The following is a 13161-nucleotide window of genomic DNA, read 5'->3' as shown; positions in this document are numbered from 1 at the left end:
TTTAAGAAAATTGACAGAGAATAAGTGTCGTTAAATTTATAGAACAAAATATTGCTATAATAGTACCCCTATAAAACTTAAGTTCTTCTGTAATGTAATCAGTAGATGTAATCAATTTCATTTTCATACTTTTTTTAACCTTACCTTATTTTTGTAAACATTACTTTCACTTAAAAAATATCAAAGATACCAGATATGATGACCTAAAAAGGAAAATAACCCAGAGTAAAATTTCTTTTTTCCACGTTGGAAAATGCTTAAGATGTTCCATAAAAATTATAATTTTTTTTCTCCTTTATAATTCAAAAGGCAAACTGATCTTTGGTTACTTGTATATTTGCATAACATTTCGCAGATAAATCAGCTACAAAATGACGAGGCCATCTAGAAGCCTCTTCTGGCCATTTTCGTAGAAATAGTTATTGTTTTTGTCATAAGTACAAACTTCTGTCCTTATATATATATATATATATATATATATATATATATATATATATATATATATATATATATATATATATATATATATATCTATATATATATTTCTTCATTCCATAGGCAGCGACTAGTACACAAGATTCATAAAGAATGTATATCTAAAAGAACCGTCATATCAGCAATGAAGAACTCTACACATAACAATGTTCAGTTTATTCAGGAGCTGAATCAAACCGTATTTATATATAGGTCTGCCCATTGGCATTAATTTAGCCTTAAAATGTCATTTCCATTTCATTCAAGAACTTTACTCTCAGAATTACAGAGTTTTTTTATATTATATCAGTTGACTCATTAAAATATAAAACTAATTTTTTTCTGGACATGTTCAAACCACATAAATTCGTACCTGTATCAATTCAAATGGTAATATGCTCGCCATTATGCCTGCAAATATTTACAAGCAATGTTCTGAAACAAAAATGCTGAGTATATACTGTTCTTAAACTTCCATAAAAGATAAAAATAGACTAGAGACAGCATGTATGAGCTATCCTCTCGAAAACTGATCGCAATGTTGATTTGAGAAGATTGTTAATCCAATGCTGATACAGTAGTTGATGATTATGCTTTCATTTCATTCATAGTCGTCTTTTTTGACGTTAGTAGGCACTTAAAGAGGTATGATAGTTGCCCGTCCCAAGGACAATCAATGTTTCATATTATTTCTATGGTCTTTACATTTTCGAGGATTGAAGTCATCTTTCTTTTTAGCTGCCATATATATATAGTTGAAAATAGATGAAATATCAACAGTTTTATAAAATCTACAGTGTAATATGACCCAAACACCGTCATAAACCAAAGACAGAGCATTTATTACTTGAAGATTATGAGAAGTGTTAACACTGCAGAAAACCCAAAACATCAACTGTCACATACACAAGAAACAAAACATTAAGATCCCCCAGATTTGATATTTTACAAACAAGGAACTCGGTGCTATATTTCATTTTCCTTGGTCAGAAGATAATGGCAATGCAATTTTCCTCTAACGTAAAATTATGGTGGTATCAAAAGTTAGCAAGTAAATGAAATTCTAAACGCACGATAATGGTGCCTTCTGCTAAGAACGGCAGACCATAAGATTATATTACAAATCCTGCCGTTTTAAAGTATTATTTACAATCATATACAAATAAGAGTGCATCTGCTGTTGACTCAGAGGACTGAACTTTTTTTCCAGATACACATATGAACAGGAAGAAATGCAGGAACATCTTTGGAACTTCTGAGAGTAATAATTATCTTCATTCAAAATTGTTAATGACGGATGATAGAAAGAATAATAAGTATTTTTCTACCACTAAAGGATGGTCTGAAGTGAACTAAAGGAGAATCATGATGAAAAGCTCTTTCTATACAGTGATTCGTTTTCCCAATTTTCTTGAGTAATAGATGTGAATAACGGACTAACACGCCAGGAATATTCTTAAGTTAATCCTTTTATAGGGAGCGAGATACGATATAAAAAAATTTCATGTTCGATTCTTCTGGTAATACTGAGGCATTTCCAATTACACAATCTGGACGAGTTCTTCGCATCACAACTAAAATAAGAAATGTCTAACAATTCCTCTGCTGGAAGAATTGAGCTGTAATAAAGATCTACAACAACTGAATGCGTGCTTATTATCTGAACCACATATTTGAGCTTTGAGGCAGTTGCTGTCTGTGACGAACTTGTCTTCTTGTGCTGTACTTTGACAGGGATTCGGCTATCATTCCTTATATATATATATATATATATATATATATATATATATATATATATATATATATATATATATATATATATATAGAGAGAGAGAGAGAGAGAGAGAGAGAGAGAGAGAGAGAGAGAGAGAGAGAGAGAGAGAGAGAGAGAGAGAGAGAGAGAGACTCTGACCGCTCAGCTGCTTGTGCTAACTGGATTTCTTAGCTGGTTAAGAATTCTCTATCTGAACAGCGCTGACATAGCAGAATATGATTTGAACAAACGGTATGAGTTCATCAACAGGGATAGAAATTTTGTTTTACATCTTTTTCTTGTGTTTCCTTTAATATTCTATAAGATTTTATTTTCTCAAAGTGTTCACAGTGCTGTTAACTAACCACATACTTAGTTCTTTAAAGCTTAGTAACAGAGTCCGAGATGCATCTGTAAAAGGGTGCCTTAAAATTTGCCGGGAGCATCAACAATTATATAACAAACATCCAAATAGATTCCTTTATAATACTGCAATTCATTTCCGTAATCAACTTGCGGTGATAAAGTGAATCCTGCTTCTGGATGCATTACGACTCATTACAGTAGTTATAAGAGTGTGTTAGCTGTGTTTTCAGTTGAAAATATTGGTGGTACAACAATACTTGATGTCTCTCATGATACGCAAGAAGTTTTCTTGCTTTGATTCCAGGATACTTGAATCCCTACTCTACTTTCTCTCTCTTTATTTCAGCCAGTACGTGTTGCAGTTTCCATCTTTCTTGTCAAGAGAGAGAGAGAGAGAGAGAGAGAGAGAGAGAGAGAAAGGCTCTCTCAAAAATTTTTATGAGAGCGTAGAAAGAAATAATTTTCATTAAAAATATGATAAACCACAGATTGAAATCTTTGTGAATTATTTTATTTCTAATTTCATGGGCATGCGTCATGCTTCGGTATGTGCATTCTTTGTTACCAGGAACAGGTGAGTAAAATATTACGAAAACGTCCTTCTTAAAGGTGAACACAAATAAGGTTTAAAGTAAAAAGCTTCATTTCTGCCACTCACTGGTCTTCACAGTCATCACAGTCTGTAAAAATTCCTTTGTTGACATCGGTTTTTCAAGCATTTATCCCAGATATTTTCAAAGTAGGCCATGAAAGATATTTGTAGTTTTGTTTTGCTGTTACCGTATTTCTAAAACTGGACATTAGTGGCATTATCCGTTTCGTAGGTGGAAGTTCATCATCAATAAAGATAGTTTCGATTAGGTGGTGACTTTTCATATTCACTGCTTTTTAGCATTTTTGCCTAGCTTCCATCATCGTTGCTGAGATCAGATGGTGCTGTTACAACGGTATTGCTCTATACCAGGTCAAATATATATATTTTTGTTTTCTATTGCAAGACCAGGAAATAAATTGCTGCGATAATATTTTTTTTTTGTGGTTTCTTACATAATTCTTAACACTAATGACTGTTAAATCAAGTACATTATAATGTACTCAAACTACCAAAAGTAACGATTGAACTTTACTTGATAATGTGCTTGCCATGTGTCTAAAATGTCGTCAAAACATTTAGCCATAGAAATTCCATTGTTTATGGATGGATTTGAATGTCATATCTCATTTCGGTGACAAAATGTAAGTTCGTTTTTATTTGGTTTATATCTGAAGAACTTGAAATAAACACGGAAAACATGAACTTTTCATTGAGATAACCGACTTCCTTGCTTGATTCGTTGCGCTACTACGCTTGCCTTAGATGTAAAGGAGTGTCGTCAGTAACATTTTCTATCGTTGTCCAGTCAAGTTTTAAGAAGCTCGGAGACCGGCGAATTTCAACGTTCCAAGATTTGAAAGACATTAGTCAGACACTTGAATTCCACATCTACTGCAAGCCGAAATCATGACTAAATTTGTTGATTATATATATTGAACAAAAACATTTCTAACCTCTGTAGAAAATGCCAACTTATCAGTAGTTACCGCAATCAGCAATCTGAGGGCTATTAGTTCCCCATAGTAAATAGGAAAATTGACATAAAGCTAAGCCTACTGAATAAAGCCAATAGAAAAGAGGCTGAAAGGCCACCTTTGGAGGGAGGCAAAATTGATTTAGGAAGGATAGTATGGCAGTGCCATTAATTTAATGAACTGTAAATAACTTAATCGTTTTGGGTATTGGGTACAAAACTAATAACTAAGATTTAGGAAAATATGCGCCATCCAAACAAAATACCTAATGAATTCTCAAAGACAGTTTTAAAGTAATCTGAAGATCCAGAATACTGACAGAAATCAAATTTCATTATCGTGGTTTCCTTAAACAAAACAGAAAAATGAGAGGGAATGGAAGCTGAGATTAAGGTAATGATAGTGCTTTGGAAGTAGCGAATTGATTAAATTACAAGATTCTCGGTTAAGTTCATAAAGTAAGAGCTGACAGACACAGAAGGAGTAATCTAAGACTGAATGTGAACGAGGCTGGACTGGAAGGCGAAGGAGGAGGAATTATGGAGTAGAGAACCTAGAAGGAAAAGTATGAAATGAATGAGAGAATGTTTAGTAAAGAAGAAAAAGAGTAGTGAGATAATAGATTCCCCAATAAGATCAGTACTAATAGGAAAGGAAGCAGTTGTGGCACCAGAAACAATTTAATCCACAAGCAGGAAGTTTGTCTAACAGAGGTTTATGTCAGTCTGTCTTATACCCTAGAGATATCAATGACTAAAAAAGGATCGCTGAAGTCCCTTTTAATACTCATGAGTATGATGTAAAAGAATGTTCTCAGTGAACATTGCCTTTTAGAAGTCATAGTGAAGACACGAAAAAAGGGGTTCAAAATTTTTAGCAAATGAAGAGCAACGTGCCAGTTCTTTCAGGTCAGATGCTGACTTCGTACTGGGTCCCGTATTTATGTCTCATTTGTCTTATTTCAAGAATTTTACTTTTGTCACTGAGTTCCGTGGTTTACGATGATGTAACGCAATTTCTAGTTGTAAGATCTTTATTGTAATGCTATTCTTTTGTTCTCAGATAATGTCCGTTTTTTTTTCTGTATCTAATTTCCAAAAACCATTGACAAACCGAGATACTAAAATCTGTTGCTCTAAAAAGTTATTGACAATACCTAATTATCTGTAAGCTTTTCACAGCTGTTTCCGAACTTTGCACGTAAATTTAAATTAAATTACCTGAATGTCTTTCCTAGATTTCCGGTTTCTGAAAAATATTACTGAGGATAATTATTAAATCAATGATATTTCTACCTGAGCGTAACTTCTTTTATTCTTTGATACTCCCCTCAAAAGGAAGAAAATTTTTCGCCATCTTTATTAACATTAGGTATTATTTTTGCCTGTCATTATGCAGTACATTCAGCTGCAATTGGTGAGTACTCTGGTCTATATAAATTACTCAAGTTAATTTGAAAAGCGACGTAGTCATGAGCCTCATACAAACTTATCATTGAGCTTCTCATAAATCATAGGAGGTCCAAAGGGTCCACAGGAGGAGTCCTTATATTTATTCACCTGCGACATGGACTTAACCATTTAACCAACAATGGAAATAACTCATAAATTACTTAAAATTCATGAGGGTTGAGGGTGTCAAGTTCCTGTCTGAGAGAGCACGAGCACGAACGGGCCACAGAGCTCAGGTCTCATTGCGCATATCCAAACATGACACACTCCTCCTCCCCCCGCCACCCACCCAACCCCCGACAATGAACGCCACCCCTAAAAGGACCCCGTGCTCCCCCTCGCAACCCTGAGACCGGGACATCGCAGCGTGATGTCGGGACCGCTTATGTAAATGTCATTTGGCGCAAATCTTCCCAGCAGACGTTTTCTCGGCGATTTCTCCCTTGCATTCTTGGTAGAGATGACGTGGAATGTGGATCCCATTAAATCGGAGATGTTTAATGTGTGTGTACAGTGACTCTGGTGTTTTAGGTGTCTTCAGCGAAAGAGGAAAAAGAAGAGGAAAAAATTAGGAATTAGACTTTGGATATGGAAATGAGGATTGACTTTCGGCTTCCCTTACTACACCTACCTCACACTCTGGGGTGTCTGCTGATTACACATGAAAAATGACCACAGCGACGAGGCAAACTCTACCTCTATGTCGGGGGTGCGGAAGGTCGACATTTTCGACGCCCAGAGTTGGGAAAGGACACGCGGCGTTTTGCCTCCTCGGCGACTTGTATTTGACGAAAGACGATTGCGATCATTATACATTACGATTGATCGCAGTCTATTAAGTCCGACCTTCCTGGCTTTCTGACTTCCATTAGGAGGTGATAGCAAGTGCTGTATCTTTAAATAATCTATTTAATCGACCCTTTTACGTGGCTTCGTTATAGACGATCACTCCTAATGCGTCTTTGTGTTAATGACCTATAATTGCATCTTAAATAATGAACCTGAAACTTTTCAGTTGGCCTTGCAATTCCCAGCTAGACCTATGTCAAGAATAATACCTTGTGAAAACAGGAATAATTAATTACCCGCTCGTTTTTTAGTGATTTGTTCATTTTGCCCTTATCTTCTGACCAGTCACAGCTCTTTCTAGGTGTGTTGCAAAATGGGTTTTCATGGTGTATAAAGAAACAGTCTTCAGGAGAAAACTGAATTAAAAGATGGATAATACAGACATTCGTACCTGTCACTAATGTCTAATCTTCTTTCTTGCCTGATGTCAGGGTGAGATCATGAAATGTGTGGTTACGTAAGATGACCAATTACAAGTTTCGTCAGTCTCCTAAGGTTTGGGGAGAATAGAAAATTTGCCTTGCTGTCAATTGTACAGTAGGAAAATGGGTATACATCTGGTTTTTTATATATAGAATTTCCCATGCTATTTTTTATTTATTATGTTTATTTCTTGACTCCGTATGTTAACAATGAAAACAATTTGAATTTTCCAGCGTATTGATTCGGCCCAGCTTTTTTTTTATTTGTAAAGCTCATTTAGTTACTGATTTTCAATTAACGAAATTTTTGCTAAACTACCTTTATGATGATGATGCTTATCTGAAGTATAATATTCATAACAGTTCTATTGCGAAAGATTAAAGATGAACGTTCAAACTTCAAGTTCTCTTAGAAGTTTATCTAAGATCTTAATAATACTTCTGTTATTTCAGAGTACGTAACAGCATCATGGAAAATACTGAAAAGTTCTACAGATACTGTAATACCATGACTGTAAATTTACCCATCGAGTTAGTTACTGTCGTCAGAAATTACTGGTCATAAAGTCACTAAGGGAAGCAGAAATACTGTGCTTAAACTTTGAATAACTCTCAGGATAGCTCATCAACCACAGATGGAAGATTTAGTTTTCACTGGGTGTTTATTCCAAAGCGGTCTTTACTTATTTCTCTTTTGCCTCTTGGCGTGATGTTTGTGTTCCTGTTTGCCTTGGAGAAGGGTGAAATAGCAGTTCTTATTTACCCACAATTCCTATTACTGCATTGTAAATGCCTACATTAACGCAGATATTTAAAGTAGTTTTAGGATGCTTAACTATCATTTTTCTTCCTGATAACTATAATTTTTCTTTATGGTAAAAGTTTTTGTTTTCTTATTCAAGCTTTTATTATCAATTGATGATATTTTATACATCTATACAAATATTTATGTTCAGTCTTCAGCCTGACGCTTTTCTACTAACAACATTTGAGAGGTCAGGAGATGACATTTCCAAGTCAAAAGGATTCTGTGTGTGTTCGTGCGTGTGTGTGTGTGTGTGTGTGAGTGTAAGAAAGACAACTCTATAAACATCTGACTCATCTCAGGAAAGGCTGGGCATACCAAGCTCTCGCTCATTTTCTATTGAATTTATTTTGGGCTTACAGATAATGGTAATGCCTCAGAGACTTCAGTTGACATGCGGGATGAAAGGGTTTCCTTTCTGAGAATCAGACTAATTATAACTCAAGAATTTTTTCTTCCCTGTAGATTATCTTCTTAAGATCTTGGCCAGAGTTAACTACATTCAGGTTATGATGATCAGATCCCCAAGCAGCAAACCAATAACTAACCATATTTTGCAGTGACTGTTTGTTCTTCTCTCCCAGTATCCTCGGTCTGCACTTCTGGTGTAATTCATCCAACCTGCTCTTCAGAAACAAGGAGAGACTTTCACATGACGTTCAACTAAAAGGCAAAATTTCCCTCCCTTCCTGTATGGATTATATGAGATAAAAGTTTGGTATCCGCCTTGAAATCACACTAGTATTTGAAAGTTGCAGAATATTGGCTATTCAAATCATGCATACCGAAGATCTGTCAGAGCTGCAAATGCATCACTCAAGAGTTCATACTGACAGATTCAGCAGTTTTAGCAATGTCATCAAGTTAGCCACAACTTTAATAGGTAAAATCTGTTAGAGTTCTGTATGTAAATATTGAATGCTTCACAGGCCCATAAAGGGCCACTAGTTTCCGAGGTAATATGACGAACCTGCAACAACTAATAAACGGTGACCTCCATATATTATATAAGTAATAATAAAATTGTGGTACGCCAAAGTTTTATCAATTGCACAACCAAAATATAATAACCTTTCTCTCCCAGGCTTCGTCCATAATATCCCTTGTGCCTTGCTGTCGGTCACCATATATGCAAAAACGCGGCAACATTCATTTCCCCAGTCTACAGAAGATTGTGCATATGTTGGACAGATCATGCTATCATGGCATAAAGGGCACTGTTACTACTGGAAGGTGGCATTCTGATATGGGTGTTACCTCTGGTGTCCTCTGACTGACATTGTCATCAAAATATTGATGCTCAAGCAACCAAATCAGCTCTAAGTTACTAAAAGTGTTATTGCATAACTTCTCTGGGTGTCTGTCCATTAAACTCGTCCATAGTTAACACAATCATAGCTAAAAACAAAATGCCCAAACATTATAGCATTTGTGAATACACTTTCTCTTTACTACGGATATATAGAGTTGAGAAGTGATATTTGTTTAATTTATTTATTAATTCATCCAAAATTCATGTGAACAGCCTATTAATATTTCGTCAAAATATACAATTTTCTGCCCAGATTAATTACTTTCAACTGATTGCTTTTCACAGATAAATATATCAAAATTAAAGAGGCAAATAACGTGGTTAATTTTTTTCCTATCCTTACATTAGTCTTAAAGATAAGACTTACTTAAAACAGTCATTTAAGGTATTAATAAACGATGAATAATGACAAATGTAGTATCCATAAGCTACGCGTCATTATTAGAAGTCATTTTTTTAATGAAGAATATATGTATATTAAATGTGACCCTCACGTAGTGATGCTGTTTTAATCTGCAAAAACACAACAATAGATTTAAAAAGGTTGCTGAATAGAATGCATCATATAACTGGAGATGGGACTCAAAATAAATCTAAAAAACAGGAGTATGGAGGGCAGACTTGGTGCAAAGGAACGATATTACCTTAGATGGCAAAAGGATTGATAAGGATGAATCTTTCAAATAACAAGATGCAAAGATTTCAAGTGCAGATGCTCTTGAGATGAGATTTAGTGAATGATTAAAAAAGCCAAACAAACAATGGTCAGGCTAACTGAGATTTGGAAACCAAATTGATTGAACATACATGCGAAGGTAAGATTATAAATAAGCCTAGTAAAATCCTTGTCGCCGCTTGGACATGAATCTAGGCATGACAATGAGGCAATGCCCAAAAGATTTTGAGAAGTTAAGGTATAAATACGGTAGTGACCATTGTGTTACTTTTTCCTCTGTAGACAGAATGAGAAAATTTACCGATACAGAATTGGAGAGAAACCAGGATGTAGCCTTGTCGTGAGTTTTCTACAAAATGGAAAGGCATATGGTGAAATGAATGTATGTACGTAAGTCTACATGTAATGAAGCTGAAAGGAGCCTTTATTTCAAAATAGGAGTCAAGGCTCTTGGCTGAAGCCAGTTCATAGGTGATTTTAGAGGCATATAGACAGAGGAGAGAGAGAGATTAGAATTTACAGGTGCTGAGGAATTGAAACTTCCACCAAAGAGGAATTTGGGCTTTAAAGTATACAAACCTTAGGAACCCGGTGTTAAGGTTCCAAAATCCCCGACTACAGCTTATGCTGACAGCATTTTATGTCAGAAAACCATTTGTCTTTGAACGACATGATTTTTAATCGACGAAGAAAATTGTTCAGTGAAGCTTTATCAGCACAAGCTACGATGTGTTTGCGACAGAATTTAATTCGCTGTCTAATGTGAATTAGAATAATTTCTCATATGAAAAGAATCACCAATAAATAAACAAAAAAACAAAAACAAAAAACTGACCGCATAGTTGTGCAAACATCCAGGCCTATAAAATTCTCTGACAAGAACAATACAAAATAGAGAATTCAGACAAAAGGGGAACATCCCCAAAGGTTCTTGGTTAAAGATGTGATGGAGAGAGACATTAGTAACACCATCGTTTACATGGCTGTCACACCTCGTCCTGTGAGCTCCCTGCATTCTTCCTTTCGCTATTACTTGGTTCAACTTTCATTTTCCATCGACCATTGAAGCAACGGTCCTCAGCGTTCCTCTCTGTGCCTTTTGTTCGCAGGTGAGTGAAACAAAGGGAAACTTTTGTGGGATGTTCAGAAAGTGTGTTCGAAACTTACGATTTCAACTTGACCATTTAGCAGGACTTTTTAAACCTCAAAACCAGTGTTTTCCTTTATATGATCACTGCGATAGTATTTTTTTTACGACACTATGGACTGGAATCAAAGTATGGTAATTATTAATGATTTTGCACATGACAATATGCAAAACGAAGCCAGATTTTTCAAGTAAGCGAAAAGATGCGAACGTATCGCAGCGTGCGACGGTTTTGGTGTACCTGTGTCTTTATCCCTGCTGAGAGCAAGGTGTTCGGACACCCAACACGCCTCCCCCTCACCCCCGTTCCTATGATGCCTACTGGGTTCTAAGGACATCCCACTGTAACCTTCTATTTGTTCGTTTAGTTATGAACCTCCTCTTGATTATTAGTATTTTCTCCTTCCAAAATGTTGCCTTAGGCTGTTGTGAACTGTATTGCATGAATTTTACTCTTCTCTCAACACTGGTATTGCCTAGCTTAACTTTTATGCTTATTCTGCAGCGGAATGGCTTTCAACTAATTTTCAGTCGTCTGTTAACCGTTTGTCAGCAAGTTCTGTGAACAGCGATTACGTAATGTCTGTTTATACATAATTCTTCCCAAATGAGTCATAAGTAAACCCATTAGAACGTCATCTTAGCGTTGAGTGCATCTTGCAAACTCTGCTTCTTATTTTATATGAATGCTGGAGTATTTCACTTGCTAGACCACATTATTTCCTTTATTTAAATTCCTATGAGTAAAGACGAAAACGTACTGCATTGCTTTGCTATTTCTTTGTGGAGTCCACTGTATTTATTCTTACTAAAATGCCCTTGGCCGAAAGAAAATCGAAAGTAACTATTGGAAATACGAAGAATGTCGACGTATTCAACAATACGTCTATTCATCAGCAGACAATGGGAACAACACTGACAATCTTCTAAAACTTTTGGCAAAAGTTGGTCCCATTATTTCACCGATGGTTGTGTGAAGTTCGAAATAGTCCCGAGAATGATAACAAAGTGATAAATGTATACGGCCGTCCAGTTTACCCAGTCAATGCCAATATTCGACGAAACACGGTAAACAATTACCCTAATGATAACGATACTTGATAAAGACTGGCATGGGGCCTGCATCTGTTGCCAGCTTCCACAACACAAGTCAGTGTTCCTGACTTCGTCGGAGTTACCCATATATTTTCTTTTATATTATCTCTCTCTCTCTCTCTCTCTCTCTCTCTCTCTCTCTCTCTCTCTCTCTCTCTCTCTCTGTCTTCAGTTTAGAAGGCATGGGCGGTCACAGAAAAGTTTTTGTCCAGCTCTGCTAATACTTGGGTGCTAAGAGCCTGAATTCGACTTTGAGTAGGAAAATGCAACCAGAGATCACGTCACCTCTGGAAGAGGCCATGAGACAGTAAAATCTATTCTTGACCAAGAACCTTAATAAAAGCCTATTTTAAGGATATATCTCTTGCGATAAAGTAAAACTAAGTATCACCTATAATAAACATCGTCAGATTTTTATTGTTAGTTTTTAATGCATAGAAACTTTGAAAATGGTTGTCTGCGAGTCTTATGTTTCACTCATACCGTTCCCTTATTGTTTATAGGATCTGGTACAGCAACTAATTACAGATCATGCATTAATGGTGGATTTTTCAAGGAAACTTAAATATCTATGAATAGCTCTTTCTTATTCTAATTTTGTTCATCCTTTCTACACATTCAGAGTTAGCTTTGTTAGAGGCAGTGGGTTTTGCAAGGTTTGACCACCAGTACCTCAATTTTAGTTCTGATTCCCCAAAGAATTAAGCTCCTCCTGTTGACGTCACATCACTAGCCCTCTTCCTGCTGTCGCTTCTTTTCTTATTATTGCAATGCTATTGCTTTTGTTCTTTAATGAAAATAACATCCTTCTCTCAAAAGGAATTTTATAGGAGGAGGAAAACGGCGAAGAAAACATTTTCCTTTTCCATCTACATGAGCGGCTGCATCAGCATGCGGCCCAAAACTTGGTCTCAAACGTTTGTGGTTCTGATTCTGACATGTCGATAAGATAATTTTCTTGCATGATTAAGTATTTTTTACGTGAAATGTTATGTATAGATATAAATATTATATGGTGAATTATATACATTCTTGTTCCAGGTCCACACTCCTTTTCATAATAATGGCCCTGTCTAACTTAACTGTGTGGATGTCATTTTTCTTTATCACGTGAACTTTTTAATGCACTGGTAGGACAAACCACCCACCAATGAAAAATTTTGTGATTGCTTTTTTCAATCATTGTTTTTATAAACTGTTCATCAGTGCTAAGGTTTTTGCTTATGTTTGGTTGCCAGTGCT

Source organism: Macrobrachium rosenbergii, chromosome 10 (assembly GCF_040412425.1).
Source record: "Macrobrachium rosenbergii isolate ZJJX-2024 chromosome 10, ASM4041242v1, whole genome shotgun sequence".
NCBI lineage: Eukaryota > Metazoa > Arthropoda > Malacostraca > Decapoda > Palaemonidae > Macrobrachium > Macrobrachium rosenbergii.
Note: the sequence above shows the minus strand (reverse complement) of the source record.